This window comes from Rhynchophorus ferrugineus, unplaced genomic scaffold, assembly GCF_030347505.1.
Source record: "Rhynchophorus ferrugineus isolate W39M unplaced genomic scaffold, kcgeb_rfMv2 rfM9, whole genome shotgun sequence".
NCBI classification, from domain to species: Eukaryota; Metazoa; Arthropoda; class Insecta; order Coleoptera; family Curculionidae; genus Rhynchophorus; species Rhynchophorus ferrugineus.
The window spans coordinates 9,703,887-9,721,852 of record NW_027472588.1 but is presented as its reverse complement, the minus strand read 5'-3'; the positions used below and the strand labels follow the sequence as shown (position 1 = coordinate 9,721,852).

The 17,966-nt window shown below is 31.1% G+C and overlaps 1 protein-coding gene across 4 annotated transcripts in view; it reads right to left on the bottom strand.

Moving 5' to 3' along the window:
- Hk (potassium voltage-gated channel subfamily A regulatory beta subunit hyperkinetic) overlaps positions 1-17,966 on the bottom strand; it is a 225,237-nt gene that overhangs the window by 134,971 nt on the left and 72,300 nt on the right. The window lies entirely within an intron of this gene.

The window sequence follows — 17,966 nt, the reverse complement described above, 5'->3', positions numbered from 1 at the left end:
GTTATTCTAGGGGAAACCATCTACATCAATACAAGGGCGGATTACTCATGCCACAAAGCATTGTTCTGCATATAGTGGGATCAACAAGGCGTAATGAATAATGAGCTACTAAAAACGAATGAAACTGTTACTGCATATATCTACCAACGTAAATTTGACAAAATGATCAACGCTTTGTTGCAAAAAAGCCCAGCAATAGCGAGTAACAAACGTAAAGTCATCCTCATGCATGACAACGCTAGGCCATAACACAGAGAAAATATAGATATAAGTTTATGGGGAACATTGGAGAAACGTTTTGCAACGTCCAATATCTGATGACAATACTATCGCCTATTAATCCATTTTATTGGTTTGTTTGAATGCCACGAAGGTATTTGATTGTACACAATATATACGTAAAGCCTTTGTATATGTGTAGACATATACTTTCTTCCAGAACGATAACCTATTTTTTGTCTTGTTGATGGTTATAAAAATAAAAGTTTTAAAAAAAGAAAAGTTTTTTTTTTATTTTTAAAGTTCGAAAATGGGTCGATGGTCGTATCATTGCCGAATCAACAACGTTCTTTCGGTATTGCCATGTCGCCAAGATGGATAAAAAGTAAAAGTTATCTAATAAATCAAATATCTCACCAGCAACTATAAAATTCTATTATAATTTTGATATAAAAAACTTTCATTTATTCTATGATTTTCCTCCATGTTCGGCCTTCTAGCATATAACAATATTTTTCTAATATATTCTGACTGACTTTAGATATCTTTGACTTATTGATTTAATACTTCCTGGGCGGGAGAGAAAAAACGCGACGAAAATATTGAAACAAAGTGGCAAAAAATAAAAGTCAGCATAAAATGTACGAGATATCGTGGCGAATGACAAAGGTACGGCCTATTGGGGACTGAAAAAATTGTTTCTTCCAAAGGCGTATTACTTTTTTTGGAAATTGAACATGACAACCTAAAATTTCCTTAAAAAGCTTTTACTGCGGATATATATAATAAAATTATAACGCATAGTAAATAATTCACCTTTAATTATATACATTAAACTGAAAAAGCAAGCCTCTTTCATTCCATATTTTACAAGAGAAAGCCCTTTAACATTAACAGTTGGTAGGGAGAAGGATTTTATAGAGCTATTTCAACATTATTAACCCTTTAATAAAAACCATTAAACGCATTCATTATTAGAATAAGTATTCAATAATTTCCCCTTAATTATTACATATTGTTATAGGAATTTGCTGCAACTTATTGTAATAGGGTTCACCTCGTCAAAAAGTGTACAAAAATAAATATATATTTATAAAATTTACAAATTCAATAACTTAGTATTTTGGACACATCTCAATAAATAATAACATGACAATACTTCATAACATCCTGAGATATTTTTAGGAATACACTTTCACTGACATAACTAGAAAATTCTTATTCGCTGAAAACAACACCTTATAATGCAATATTGAACACAATATCGTCTTCAATGTTTCTTGCAACTTTTACTGTCACTCAGATTCTGTGTTCATAACCTTTAATAAAACAAACTTTCGAATTTTTAGTTTTGTACGACATTTTTCGAACTGCTGTGATGGACCAACAGTTATACCAACATGTATACTTCAAAAAACATATAAAAATATTACAAACAATATTAAACCAAAGGAACTCAATTACTTTTTAAGAAACGTCAAAACATCGCGTTAAATAATGACAGTCGCAGAAGTTACAGTACCCCGTGTTACTTTTACTTACACTGTACAACTAAACTAAAAACATGGAATAAAATATTTTTTAAATATAGGATAATACATATATATTTCATGTCGTTTTTTTATTGTTTATTCGGACTTATTCTGTTTTATGTAACGTCAGTCTGGATCATTCTCTGGAGTTTCATATTTACTACCATCAGAGAGCGTCCTATTTAGACATATGTCATTTGTTGGATTACGAGATTAGAATTTTGCTAATTGTCCAGATTTAATTGTGTTATTTGAGTGTGTGAAATGAGTGAATTGTGAATTAATAATGGTAGTTAATTATAAACATGCTTTTAGTATTCACCGATAAGACCCAGAGTGAGTAATTATATCTTTGGATAAAATGTAACCTTCATTTTTAAGAAAGTGTATTTTAACTAGTGGAATAGTACAAAATGTGTTCCTGTTTAGCTCTTATTTATCTGAGTTGAATTTACTACAATAATACAAATATTTTGGCAATTTATTTAGTGTAATACTAAAACGAAACTACATAAAGTATTCAAATTAGTTAGCGATGATCCCTTCCAAAACAGACGAAAGATATTTAATTAACTTTTACATTGCTGATGTCTTTAATGGTTTTTTAATCGCGTTTAACCTAATAGAATATTTAATAAGTGCCATCAAAAGTCCAACGTTAACGATAATTATTATTCTACTGATCACTTTACGGGTGTAGGTATTTTTAATTACGTTACAGAAACGTTTCAGGAGTTTTAATATTCAACCACTACAGAAGTTCGTAGTGGATAGGTTTTTTTTTCAAGAAATTAGAAATATTAGTTTTGTAAGTGGTTTTTCGTTAATTATTTTTATTTTTCGCTTTTATATTCAGGATATTCAATTTTTAAGTATTGCTACATCGCTTGAATCATTATTATAAGTATTTATGGATTTTATTGAATATTGTTAATTAAATTTTTGTCCAACAGTTATGTAATTTTTTTATTGTTACTTTTGAAGTTTTATAATATAATACTTGGTCTAATTATATTTGTATATTGAAACATTATCACAAATTACTGGTTACTTTTCATAATATAATTTAAAATTTTTTTAAATTATATATAAATATGTTTTTGTGGATTATTTCTTTTTCTGCTTACATATCTGCTTTCAAGTTATGTCATTCTTTATGCATAATATATATTAAATATTTTGTTATGTTCAATTTATATCTTTCAAAATATCTGTTTTCTGTTAAATATCATTAATATTTCTATATGTACTTACTTTACAAATTATATTTAATATTTTCTTAATAAACGGATGAAATCTTCAGAAAAAATATTTCATATTTTAGTTTTATGCTTTTTTCAAATATTTTTAAACCTTTTATATAGATATTGGAAGTTTCTTAAATTAAGACAGTTTTTAAAGTATGTTGAAAGTTTATGTGTATTGTAGAACCTTATATGATATATCTTGATTTTTTCTTTATATCACTTCTTTTCAAAATAATATTATTTCATTTATTTCAACAACTAAACATTTTCAATCATTTTATTGTGTAAAAACAGAAACCCAGTTAATTTTATTATTATACAAATTGTTTGTTCCTGCTTTTTCTTATATTAGACTTTTAGAATTATATTCAGCTTTTATGTTAAAAGCTTCAAAGCATTAGTTATACATATTACTAGATTAATGATTATTTATCGCTGGCTCTGGAAGTTTTAGTTTAACTCACGCTAATATAAATTACCACAAGCGACAAGCTAAATGACTTACAGCAACAGGTAATAGCCATGATACGGCATTTTATGAGCCTTTACAGTAACTCCAAATAATAAACCATCAATGGCAACTTACCATTACATTTATTAGTTTAGATAACGCTATGGTATATTAGCACATTTTCATATATTATTGTGATGGTTATTCTGCATTATACAGTTTATCAGTTATATGTTGTTTGTGCCCTTTTTTTACTATATTCGAACTACACACTGACAATTAATGAAGGTATGGCATGGAAGAAAGACATATTTAAAAAACCCAAACAACTTATATCTTGGACCTTATATCTTAGAATTGTTGACGATTGATATGTTTTTCTTGTTTAACATCATCATTGATCAATCATAAAATTGTTAATCATTGGACAGTAATTTACAATAAAATAGGTAAAAAAATCAGTTCATACCATTCCAGTGCCGCCATACCTGCCTGATTTAGTTCCGTCATATTTCTGGCTATTCGTTTCGGAAATCATGTTGAGTGGATTAATGTAACAAAATATGCCTACTGTTAGTTTTACAAAGATTTTATTTAACAAACTTCGTAAAGATTTCTATATTCCATATTGAGAAGTACTGACTGCTAGTTGGTATCACTTGACGCTAGTTCTAACAATAAACTTTGCAAACTAGTTTTGAAGAAAATTATTTTGAAGAAATTGCTTTATTTTTGTGGTATTCACAAAAATGACGAACCCAAATGACCTAAAGCTTGTACGGTAGCTTTTTTTACTTTCTTAATTAAAAATGCATTGCAGGATTTTAGATAGGGCTAAAACACATTTAGGTTAGGTTTTTTATATAAGTATAGCACCCAAATTTATTTTCTAAAGTTTTTTTCTACTGGGCGCTAATGTTTACTGCACATTCAAAGGTACATTAGGCTCAGGTACTTATAAAATTCAAAACTATTGTAGCCGGCTTGTTGGCATTGTGGTAAAGGCGACAGGAGGGCCCACCTACCGTTGAGATAGTCGCGGGTTCGAATCCTGCTGGACATGGTCGTAAATTTATGTTAGCGATTGTTTAAAATTTGTGATTGGTCCAGGCAAGAGTGTAAAATCCGACAAGGTAAATGATCCCAGTCACGCCAGCAATCAGGCTGGGTAAGCTGGTGAGCTGGGTGAGTCGGTAGGCTTAATGCGGAAGACCGTGGTTCGGAGCCCACGTTAAACTGTAGGTCCAGTCCAGATAAACCGTTGTTGGTAAAAAGGAGACTTTAAAATATATTGAAAAAAACTATTGTAGGTCCTTATATTTTAAAATTATGTTTCAGTTATGTCATTTTTACTTTGTTTTAGTGGTTGAACCCTCACTGAACAATTAATTAGTATGCTCAAATGCCTACCCTGCGTTTAAAAGGACACCCATTTTTTACTAGAATTTTTTTTTAATGTTGCGATTTACTCCAATATTTTAAGACCCTTTCTGAAAACTGGAAAAAGCTGATCTAAATTATTTTGCTTATAGAGAAACCTAGTTTTTTGTTTTTATCCTAATTTGCTACGCCTTTAAAATCATAAAGGTACTTATTCTGCGATAGATACTTGAGCTTAACATCTATTTCACAGTTCTTAATGTACACAAAGTTTTACCATTTCATTGAACTAAATCAAATGGTTTTATTCTGTTTAATCTTGTGACTAAGCCTTCTTTATCTTGGAGCTGGAGAATCTCAACATTGATATGCTGATAGAGCCTTTGTTCATATCTTTGGGGAAACTCTTTAATAACGTTATCAGCAGTTCCTACAATCAGGTCCTTATCCTTATTATCATTACGTATGTACTATGTAGCATCAACAATTCCTCGCAGTCTTGGTATCTTTGTGTAATATTTATGTTGCTTTGGCTACTCCAACCCCATAGTTGAACACCATAAATCCACACCGATTTCAAAACTTGTTTGGTAAATTAAAATTTATATACATTAACAAGCTGAATATGTAGCCAACAGCCAGTACCTCAGCTTGAGTTCTTCACTTCTTTTCTGTCTTTTCAATATGTGGTTTCTACCTTAATTTAACGTAAGTTTTACTTAAGTTTACCAAGATATTTAGCTGTATATTTCTTTCTATTTCTTAGTTTATACATACTGGCTTATGCTCGATTCTTTGACCTGACCAATGATATTTCCAGCATGAATACAACACCATACAGTTGCTTGTAGTGGATGCAATGATGTTTCATGAATTAATTGAGGATTCTGTGTTCCCCAAAACGGACTGTTCTGTTTATTGACGTGGCCACTGAGAAGAAAATGGGCTTCTTCGCTCATTATCAATTTAGATGAAAACTCTTCACTTTCACCAGAAAGACTTAGGATTGCATTACTGTACTTGTGGTTTTGTGAGCCACTGGACGATTAGAATATTTTTGATACAATTTCCGAGTGGTAACAATGGAACGATTATTTTCAATAAATATTGTCACTATTTCTGCTTGTTCTTGTGGCGTATATTTATCTGTAGCAAAATCTGGACGTCTACACAACAGAATGGTTAACGCGAAACTGAGCTAAACGTCAAATGGTAGCGGGATCTTTGCCCCATCTGTTAGTATGTGCTCAGACAAATATTGCTGTTAGTCTTACAAGAACATTATCGTAATGTTTTTCAACAAAAGTTCATATCTTACTCTCACTACTTCCTAAATTTTGTTAATGAAAAATAAAGAATTACTGAAAATGTATTTTTTATTTATCCCCTAGTTTAAACTAGTTAAAAACTTTGAAGAAGTATTTTTACAGATATTTCGTCCTTTGATAAAAACATTTGCTTAATTCAAATTTATTCCACTTCAACAACAACATACATAACTGCATATGGTACATAAGAAGCTTAAGGAATACATGAATGATTTTTAATATTCAACAGCACTAAAAGCTTGAGAAAACATGGCATCCGCTTGTAATATGATGCAAGAAATCTCCCGGATTTCAAACCATAAACCAAGAGACATACAGTAACGAAACGTAAAGTAACTTCATATCAGACGTATATTCCGCGTTGTATTTGTCGTTTTTTACGTATTTTCATTTCTTCCGACAAACATGGCTGTTTTTTTCCTTAGATAATATTGTTATGGGCAAAAACAATATATTTTTTCGTGCATTTATATTGGATGATTTTTTTCATAAATAATATGTTGCCGGTATAACATTAAGCAAACAAGGAACAATAAGTTTTTTGTTGCAAAATATTAGATGAGCCTGTTTATGTAGAAAATGAAGGCGGATCCGATATTTTAATTAAAACATGGAAATATACAACATGGTCCCAACGAAGTCCCGCTACCATTTTGATTGTCCATAACTTTGCTCAAAGAACAAATAAGTATGTTTGGTTGTCATAAATAGTTTATTTGGTCCTTATACATTTTTCTCGTTATGATCGAAAAATTATATCGTCTAAATGACGACCACGATTCGCTATGCTACTTTCGGCTTTTTGAAACAGTTTTCACGACATCCTGCAACATCTGATGCTGAATTTCTTCAATTTCGTGACGAATATTGTCTTTAAGATGTTGAATCGTTTGGGGCTTACCCACATAAACCTTTGATTTTAAAAAACCCCATAAAAAAAGTCTGGTTCTGTTATATCCGGAGATATGGATAAATCGCCACTTCGCGATATTAGTCTTCGTGTGATCTAATCCTCACTTTTCCATTGCAGGCACAAGAAAATTTAGTTCATTTTCCATAAGAAGCGTTACGCACTGCGCGTCTCGCAACTTAAGATCGACACCGCAATAATTCCATGGCTGGATAACGTCACGTACCTAGGTCTTCACTTCGACCGGCGGTTGGGTTGGCATTCCCAAATCCAGAAAGCAATCCAAAAAGGTTCGGGGATAGCAAACCTGCTATCTTCTCTGATCTGCCCTTCTAGCAGAATTCCCATCTCCATCAAATACTTATTTTACAAGATGTTAATTCGGTCCGTACTCCTCTACGGATCTAATGTCTACTTCAAGTTTGTTACACCCAACCAGGTCAAACGGCTTCAAGTTTTCCAAAATAAGCTCCTCAGGAGAATATTAAACGCTCCATGGTTTGTCAGAAATAATCAAATTCATAGGGAAACTGACACTCCAGAACTCAAGCACTTCATATCTCAATCATTCCACAAACAACAACTCAGTTCAAGTTCTTCTGAAAACGCGCTTGTTCGCGAGCTGGTCGACATGCTGGGAGCTTAGCACCGCGTCACCGCCAAGCTCCCCACCTTTTCCAGGCTGAAACGACCTCATCCGTCGCTACAGTCATAACTTTTGTCCCCATACAACAGTACCCAGTTGTGTGTTAACTCAGGTTTGCGAATCAATAGAATCGCCGGGTCCTCGTGCCCAATAACGGCTGCCCGATCAGCGGGTGCCATATCCCCAAATTTAATGCAGTAGCAGTAGTGATCCACAGGGGTCAACCGTGAGGCGGTTTCGGTTTAGTGTATTGGTAAGCCCAGAGGCAGTCCCACATAACCCGGTCCAACTTGTCACTCCAGGGCAAGTCTCCGCGACGTCATGCATTCCACTGCCTGGTTTTTAGGCCAGAACAAAAAAAAATTTAGAATCATATCTTGGTGCCGTTCAGCAGTGACAGTAACAGCAACAGCTTGGTCATTTTCAAAAAAATAGGAACCAGTGATGTTTCCAGCCTGAATACCACATCATAAAGTTGTTTTTAGTGGATGCAATTATGTTTGATGAATTAATTGAGGATTCTGTATTCCTCAAAACCGACTGTTCTGTTTAATGACATGGCCACTGAGAAGAAATTGAGCTTCATCGCTCATTATCAATTTAGATGAAAACTCTTCAATTTCACCAGACAGCCTTAGGATTGCATTACTGTACTCAACTCGTTGATCAGGATCTCTCGGTGGCAATTTTTGGACTAATTGAATTTTGTACGGGAAAATTTCCAAATCACTTTTCAAAATTCAAAATTAAACTGCGTGCAGAAATCTGAAACTGGGAACCTCGTCTTCGAATTGATATTTCTGGAGACTCTGCAACACTATCGCGCACCAGAGCCACATTTTCAGCGTTACGAGACGTCTGTTACAGGACAAGGCTTGCCTGCTGTTATACCGTACTATAGAAAATTTGCATGCAAAGGATAAATTGTGGTTTTGTGAGGCACTGGGTGATTAGGACATTTTTCACGCAATTTTCGCTGGGTAGATGTAATGGAGCGATTATATTCAATAAATATTGTCACTATTTCTGCTCGCTCTTGAGGCGTATATTTATCCATAATAAAATTTGGACGTCTACACAACACAATGGTTAAAGCGAAACTGGGCTCACATAACCAAGATGGCGCGCAATCAAAATGGTTGCGGGACTTTTACCCCATCTATTAGAATGTGCTAGAAAAAAAGGTGTTAATCTTACGAAAATAAGTGGATAATCCAATTTTCATTCTTATTATAAATAGTAGAATTATTACATTAATTTTATAAAATATTGGTAGCGTGTGTAAAAAAATAAATATTTTCAACCTCTTGTATTTATTCATCATTCATTCTTTCTGAATAATCATAAAACGGTCCACAAAATACCCTCTCCGATTAGGATTGGTATACATTTAGGCACATACCTATACATAAAATACACTTCATGTCATTTGACCAATCATAAAGCCAATCTGGACCTATGGGGTGCAAATATGGGGTTGCACTAAAATATCAAACCAACTAGTAATCCAACGCAACCAAAACGAATTTCTACAATTAATTACCAATGTTTATGGCAACGTAATCAATGAAGAGCTGCACGATGGCCTCGAAATAAAATTAATATATTAAAACATGAAATCAGGTTGCTAAATCTCAGCAATGTAGAAGCAATAGAGCTTCTGGACAACACGCAGGAAATCAGAAGATTGAAGCAAACCAAAACAAACGAACTTGTTCAGTGTATAAGTGTAACATTCTTAACTTTAGTTTAAATAAATTAGTTTTATTTTAATTTAGAAAATACATTCTGCTATATTAATCCCGTACTGGTCATGCTTGCCTATTAATGCAAGTACCACATAACGGTAGTAATAAAGCAATTTGTAAATTAATATTGTAATAAGAATATGTAATGTAAATAATTAAAAAAAAATTAAATTGACCAACTGAAAATCAGTTCATTCAATTTTTCGACATTTTTGAAAATCCAAAAAAAATTAAAATTTCGTATAATTATCGACCATTGTGAGATAAATGTTTCATGACACCAAAATAAACTATATTCAATCAGTTAAATATTGCTACAGGCATACCAAGAATATTTCACAGTCTCAATATGTTTTTAAATAGTTTGAGATCAAAAATAATGAGATATATTAATAAAAATGAAATATTTCGCGTTAAGTTTATGTTATATTGCCTGTGAAACTCGATAATTGTTATGTACATAAATTATTGGATAATACGGTATTTCCTCGATACTCTTCATTAATCCCGTACTGGTCATGCTTGCCTATTAATGCAAGTACCACATAACGGTAGTAATAAAGCAATTTGTAAATTAATATTGTAATAAGAATATGTAATGTAATTAATTTACAATTTTTTTTTAATTGACCAACTGAAAATCAGTTCATTAAATTTTTCGATAATTTTAAAAATCCAAAAAAAAATTAAAATTTCGTATAATTATCGACCATTGCGAGATAAATGTTTTATGGCGCCAAAATAAACCATGTTCAATCAGTTAAATATTGCTACAGGCATACCAAGAACATTTCACAGTCCCAATATGTTTTTAAAAAATTTGAGATCAAAAATAATGAGATATATTAATAAAAATGAAATATTTCGCGTTAAGTTTATGTTATATTGCCTGTGAAACTCGATAATTGTTATGTACATAAATTATTGGATAATACGGTATTTCCTCGATACTCTTCATTAATCCCGTACTGGTCATACTTGTCTATTAATGCAAGTACCACATAACGGTAGTAATAAAGCAATTTGTAAATTAAGATTGTAATAAGAATATGTAATGTAAATAATTTACAATTTTTTTTTAATTAACCAACTGAAAATCAGTTCATTCAATTTTTCGATAATTTTAAAAATCCAAAAAAAAATTAAAATTTCGTATAATTATCGACCATTGTGAGATAAATGTTTCATGACGCCAAAATAAACTATATTCAATCAGTTAAATATTGCTACAGGCATACCAAGAACATTTCACAGTCTCAATATGTTTTTAAAAAATTTGAGATCAAAAATAATGAGATATATTAATAAAAATGAAATATTTCGCGTTAAGTTTATGTTATATTGCCTGTGAAACTCGATAATTGTTATGTACATAAATTATTGGATAATACGGTATTTCCTCGAGACTCTTCATTAATCCCGTACTGGTCATACTTGTCTATTAATGCAAGTACCACATAACGGTAGTAATAAAGCAATTTGTAAATTAAGATTGTAATAAGAATATGTAATGTAAATAATTTACAATTTTTTTTTAATTAACCAACTGAAAATCAGTTCATTCAATTTTTCGATAATTTTAAAAATCCAAAAAAAAATTAAAATTTCGTATAATTATCGACCATTGTGAGATAAATGTTTCATGACGCCAAAATAAACTATATTCAATCAGTTAAATATTGCTACAGGCATACCAAGAACATTTCACAGTCTCAATATGTTTTTAAAAAATTTGAGATCAAAAATAATGAGATATATTAATAAAAATGAAATATTTCGCGTTAAGTTTATGTTATATTGCCTGTGAAACTCGATAATTGTTATGTACATAAATTATTGGATAATACGGTATTTCCTCGATACTCTTCATTAATCCCGTACTGGTCATACTTGTCTATTAATGCAAGTACCACATAACGGTAGTAATAAAGCAATTTGTAAATTAAGATTGTAATAAGAATATGTAATGTAAATAATTTACAATTTTTTTTTAATTAACCAACTGAAAATCAGTTCATTCAATTTTTCGATAATTTTAAAAATCCAAAAAAAAATTAAACTTTCGTATAATTATCGACCATTGTGAGATAAATGTTTCATGACGCTAAAATAAACTATATTCAATCAGTTAAATATTGCTACAGGCATACCAAGAATATTTCACAGTCTCAATATGTTTTTAAAAAGTTTGAGATCAAAAATAATGAGATATATTAATAAAAATGAAATATTTCGCGTTAAGTTTATGTTATATTGCCTGTGAAACTCGATAATTGTTATGTACATAAATTATTGGATAATACGGTATTTCCTCGATACTCTTCATTAATCCCGTACTGGTCATACTTGTCTATTAATGCAAGTACCACATAACGGTAGTAATAAAGCAATTTGTAAATTAAGATTGTAATAAGAATATGTAATGTAAATAATTTACAATTTTTTTTTTAATTAACCAACTGAAAATCAGTTCATTCAATTTTTCGATAATTTTAAAAATCCAAAAAAAAAAATTAAAATTTCGTATAATTATCGACCATTGTGAGATAAATGTTTCATGACGCCAAAATAAACTATATTCAATCAGTTAAATATTGCTACAGGCATACCATAAACATTTCACAGTCTCAATATGTTTTTAAAAAATTTGAGATCAAAAATAATGAGATATATTAATAAAAATGAAATATTTCGCGTTAAGTTTATGTTATATTGCCTGTGAATCTCGATAATTGTTATGTACATAAATTATTGGATAATACGGTATTTCCTCGATACTCTTCATTAATCCCGTACTGGTCATACTTGTCTATTAATGCAAGTACCACATAACGGTAGTAATAAAGCAATTTGTAAATTAAGATTGTAATAAGAATATGTAATGTAAATAATTTAAAAAATTTTAAATTGACCAACTGAAAATCAGTTCATTCAATTTTTCGATAATTTTAAAAATCCAAAAAAAATTAAAATTTCGTGTAATTATCGACCATTGTGAGATAAATGTTTTATGGCGCCAAAATAAACTATATTCAATCAGTTAAATATTGCTACAGGCATACCATGAACATTTCACAGTCTCAATATGTTTTTAAAAAGTTTGCGATCAAAAATAATGAGATATATTAATAAAAATGAAATATTTCGCGTTAAATTTATGTTATATTGCCTGTTAATCTCGATAATTGTTATGTACATAAATTATTGGATAATACGGTATTTCCTCGATACTCTTCATTAATCCCGTACTGGTCATACTTGTCTATTAATGCAAGTACCACATAACGGTAGTAATAAAGCAATTTGTAAATTAAGATTGTAATAAGAATATGTAATGTAAATAATTTACAATTTTTTATTAATTGACCAACTGAAAATCAGTTCATTCAATTTTTCGATAATTTTAAAAATCCAAAAAAAATTAAAATTTCGTATAATTATCGACCATTGTGAGATAAATGTTTTATGGCGCCAAAATAAACTATATTCAATCAGTTAAATATTGCTACAGGCATACCATAAACATTTCACAGTCTCAATATGTTTTTAAAAAGTTTGCGATCAAAAATAATGAGATATATTAATAAAAATGAAATATTTCGCGTTAAGTTTATGTTATATTGCCTGTTAATCTCGATAATTGTTATGTACATAAATTATTGGATAATACGGTATTTCCTCGATACTCTTCATTAATCCCGTACTGGTCATACTTGTCTATTAATGCAAGTACCACATAACGGTAGTAATAAAGCAATTTGTAAATTAAGATTGTAATAAGAATATGTAATGTAAATAATTTACAATTTTTTTTTTAATTAACCAACTGAAAATCACTTCATTCAATTTTTCGATAATTTTAAAAATTCAAAAAAAAATTAATTTTCGTGTAATTATCGACCATTGTGAGATAAATGTTTTATGATACCAAAATAAACTATATTCAAACAGTTAAATATTGCTACATGCATACCATGAACATTTCACAGTCTCAATATGTTTTTAAAAAGTTTGAGATCAAAAATAATGAGATATATCAATAAAAATGAAATATTTCGCGTTAAGTTTATGTTATATTGCCTGTTAATCTCGATAATTGTTATGTACATAAATTATTGGATAATACGGTATTTCCTCGATACTCTTCATTAATCCCGTACTGGTCATGCTTGTCTATTAATGCAAGTACCACATAACGGTAGTAATAAAGCAATTTGTAAATTAAGATTGTAATAAGAATATGTAATGTAAATAATTTACAATTTTTTTTTAATTAACCAACTGAAAATCAGTTCATTCAATTTTTCGATAATTTTAAAAATCCAAAAAAAATTAAAATTTCGTATAATTATCGACCATTGCGAGATAAATGTTTTATGATACCAAAATAAACTATATTCAATCAGTTAAATATTGCTACAGGCATACCATGAACATTTCACAGTCTCAATATGTTTTTAAATAGTTTGAGATCAAAAATAATGAGATATATTAATAAAAATGAAATATTTCGCGTTAAGTTTATGTTATATTGCCTGTGAATCTCGATAATTGTTATGTACATAAATTATTGGATAATACGGTATTTCCTCGATACCCCCCATAGCACAACACGGAATGTAAATATGCTTAATCTCCGGTATAAATATACAAAACGTAAACAAATAGACTTTAATCAACGGATATCCTCATAAATGTTTCATTTATAAGTCGTTATTTAAAATTTAACAACTTCGCAAGCTATAACCGGATTACTTCGTGGATATCGAAACCATAACACTTTTCTAAATTACGGCTTCCAGTTTTTGAAGTAAGTTTGTTTTCGTAATTTTAACCTGTTATGAAGGCCTGTGATCAATACGAACATTTACCGGCAGAACAATTGATGTCACTCTTCGTTTTCATTATTAATATTCAAAGTAGGTCACTTATTTGTGACAGACATACGTTTTAATTTTTTTATTACTTTTAGTAGTCCTACAATCTGCCCGGAGGGTAATTAGTATTTGTTATGTTTATATTATATATACATGGCATGTATAAAATGACTCAATTAAGTGATCTCCTGCATAAAATATTATTTAAATTAATTAGTCTTATTTTAAAATCTATATATGTCAAATAATGAGATCGGATGGTGTTAGACGTTTTAGTCTACGCACGTCACTGCCACTTCGCAAATTTAGCTGATTAGCGAGTAACAGGCCAATTGAAATGTCCCCGGCCTACTATAGTAAAACATTTTTTTTGACAGAATTAGTTTTTTTTATTCAACATAATTCCCTTCAAAGGTGATGGGTGGTTCACTGATTATAGCGGCCCTCCAACTTTTCGATACCATTTTTGTAGTACGAGTTGTCCTGTGCTTCAAAATAGGCCCCAGTTTCGTGGATCACCTCTTCATTCGACGAAAATTTCTTCCGAGCAAGCGCTATTTTAAGATCAGAGAACAGGAAATAGTCGCTGCGGGCCAGATCTGGCGAATACGGTGGATAAGGAAACAATTCGAAGCCCAATTCATGGATTTTCGACACGGTGCATAGTCTTGGTGAAGCAGCACTTTTTTTTTCTTCAAATGAGGCCGTTTTTTGCATAGAGCGATCATACACAGATATCACTTTACACAGAGGATTCTCATAGCCAAATATTCGTAAATGATATGATGTACACGTTCAGTTGAGATCTTTAGTATGTCTGCTATTTTATTCAGTTTCAATTTACAGTCATTAAAAATCAATTTGTGGATTTTTTTAATGTTTTCGTCGGTAACAACCACTTTTGAGCGTCCACTGCGTTCATCGCCTTCGGTGCTCATTTCACCACGTCTAAACTTAGCATACCAATCCTTGTTGGTTGATTTTCCTGGGACAGTGCCCAGAAACTCGGCATCAAACCAAGTTTTGTCCCTTGAAAAAACAATATTTTATCAACACGCGAAATTCCTTTTCATACACTTTTTTCATAATAGCAAAAGTTGCTTCACTCAAAATGCTATAATTCACAAACTAATGATCCAACAGCTGTCAAATTTAAACACGCATCTTTTGAGGGTTTGGGCTAATTAAAAGACATATAATTTAGGATTTAATTCTAGTAGCGCCATATAGGTGTCGGGTCGGGAACTTTTCAATTGACTGAAGTACTTGCAAGTACTTCACACAAGCAGGTTGAATTATATTGTTATATTGTTTGCGCCCGATAAGCCAATACATTTGGTAGAGTTTATGTCCAAGTTGTTTCCGTTTGGCGAGTAGGTTTTAATTAGATTTGGAAACTATCGACTGTTTAGTAATTGGCTACTTTTTACCATCGACTGTTTCATTCGACTACTTTTGGTCGACTGAAACATTAATCACTTGTTTTTTGCAGGCTATAATGCAGTTCCAAGCTATACATGACCATCACGACGACGTCTCGTTCTCTTTTCTTTTCTCCATCCCCTTGTAATAGTACCACTTCCACAGCGCTACCGTACTTCCTCTACCTAACCTAATATCCTGTCAGGTCTCCCGTCGACTACATGTATAAATTAATATTAAAATAAACAGTATTTCTTCAACCAGTGTTTTCAGTTCTCGTGCAAATTCCTTCCGAAAATAGTAGTGAGTGTTCTGACAAATAATCACAGCGGCAGCCACACATTTCGACCGACTGACCGACCCGACGAATGCGTCTATACTCAAGCCTATTTGGTCATATAGAATCCAACTATGGGGTACCGCTAGCAAATCTAACATACCCATCATTCAACGGTTCAAAATAAAGTGTTGCGTGCCATTGTTGATGCTCCGCGATGATACAACGCGATATTCCTCTTGAACCTATAACGAGTGTAATTCAACATGTTTGTGTTAAGTACTTCGAAAGAGTGTCAGTGCATCCCAACCTACTCGCTAACCAGCTAAATATGCGACATGATAGTGAAGTGCGTATACTAAAACGTTCAACACCACCTGATCTGATTACTGGACATATATAAACTTTAGAATAAGACTAATTAATAATTTTTTCTAATTAATAATAATTTAGAATAAAATTAAGGTAATACTTTTACAGGAGATTGCTTAATGAAGTGATATGCCATGTATATATAATATAGACATAAGATTGTGGAATCACAAAGAGTAAAAAGAAAAAACTTTAAAAAAATGTCTCAAATATCAAACTACCAGAAGGAATTCTAAGTATCACAAATATTCGGAACGATTTATGATCTTGGTGATTTATCTGGTCTTGGTCCGTATTTTAAGACAAAAATATCGCGAAAATATAAACAAATAAAACTCGCTTTTATGCCACCAATGAGAAAACGGTCAGCCATTCAAGAAAACAAACCCTGTACTCAATATACCGAATAAAGTTTAATTTGTTTAAGAATCGCATTAACAGTCCGTGGCGGTGGTTACTTAATATTCATGAGATAAGACACAAAGAGTTTTATTGCTCTCCAAATGCAAGGAACTTATGTTTAAACCCGGTGCCTCAACGCGCCACTCTAAACTGACGCGAAATTAATTATAGAAAATTTATTTTATCACCTCGTAGTGTCACGTTTCCTCTCTCCGCAATTTCTTAGAACATCTGTCACCGATATTTCGCTATTCATCACTGGTCGGCCACGCCCGCTGAATAAATAGTCGCGGGAAGTAAGAGGAAATAAATGTATATCTTCGAAAGAATAAATCCGGAAAGCACATTACGTTTTCGCGTAAAATTTTACTCCGGTCAAACAAAAGACAACGTCATGATACGATTTGCAGGTTTGGAAAGGACCGACGTCTAAAACTAACACGTTCTTGTTCTTACTTTATTTAAAATACCCAATATTGCGAGCTTTCATATACTTTAATAACTTTTTCACTCCAAAAAAAGCTTTTAATAAAAAAAATTGACTCAATATATTGATTGGTATAATGATATTGATATTAATTCAACATTTCTTTCAGCCAGATAGTGTTACGTTTACTTAGTGATAAATCATTTTTTAGTGCGTTGAAAATGATTGAATGCGTGACAAATAAATCGCCTTTGCGATAAATTTAACTTTTTCTTTAATTGAAAGAAAAAGACGTGGACGTGGTGTGGTATACTATGAATATATACTATATAATATAATATATATACATATATATATATATATATATATATATAAATATAGGTATACTGCTAAAAGCCTAATGAAACCTTCAATGAGGGTCACTATTGATAATAATTGATGCATTTGAGCCAAGTACTGCGCGAAAAAAATCTTGCTCCTTTTGATTACTAGTAAATTGCGTAAAGTATGGGAAAAGTAGTAGCTATGAATAAAATATACTTTGAATAAAATGCATTGCACCAATTTTTCACAATAAAACTTCAAAAATATCCCACTTCGGCCCATACCTTATTTCCAAAATAGCTGAGATAAAAATATTATTAAAATAAAATATATAACTCGTAAGTCATCATTGTTTTTCTAAACAATTTTTAAAACGATTTTTGTGCTATATTTTATTTCTGATA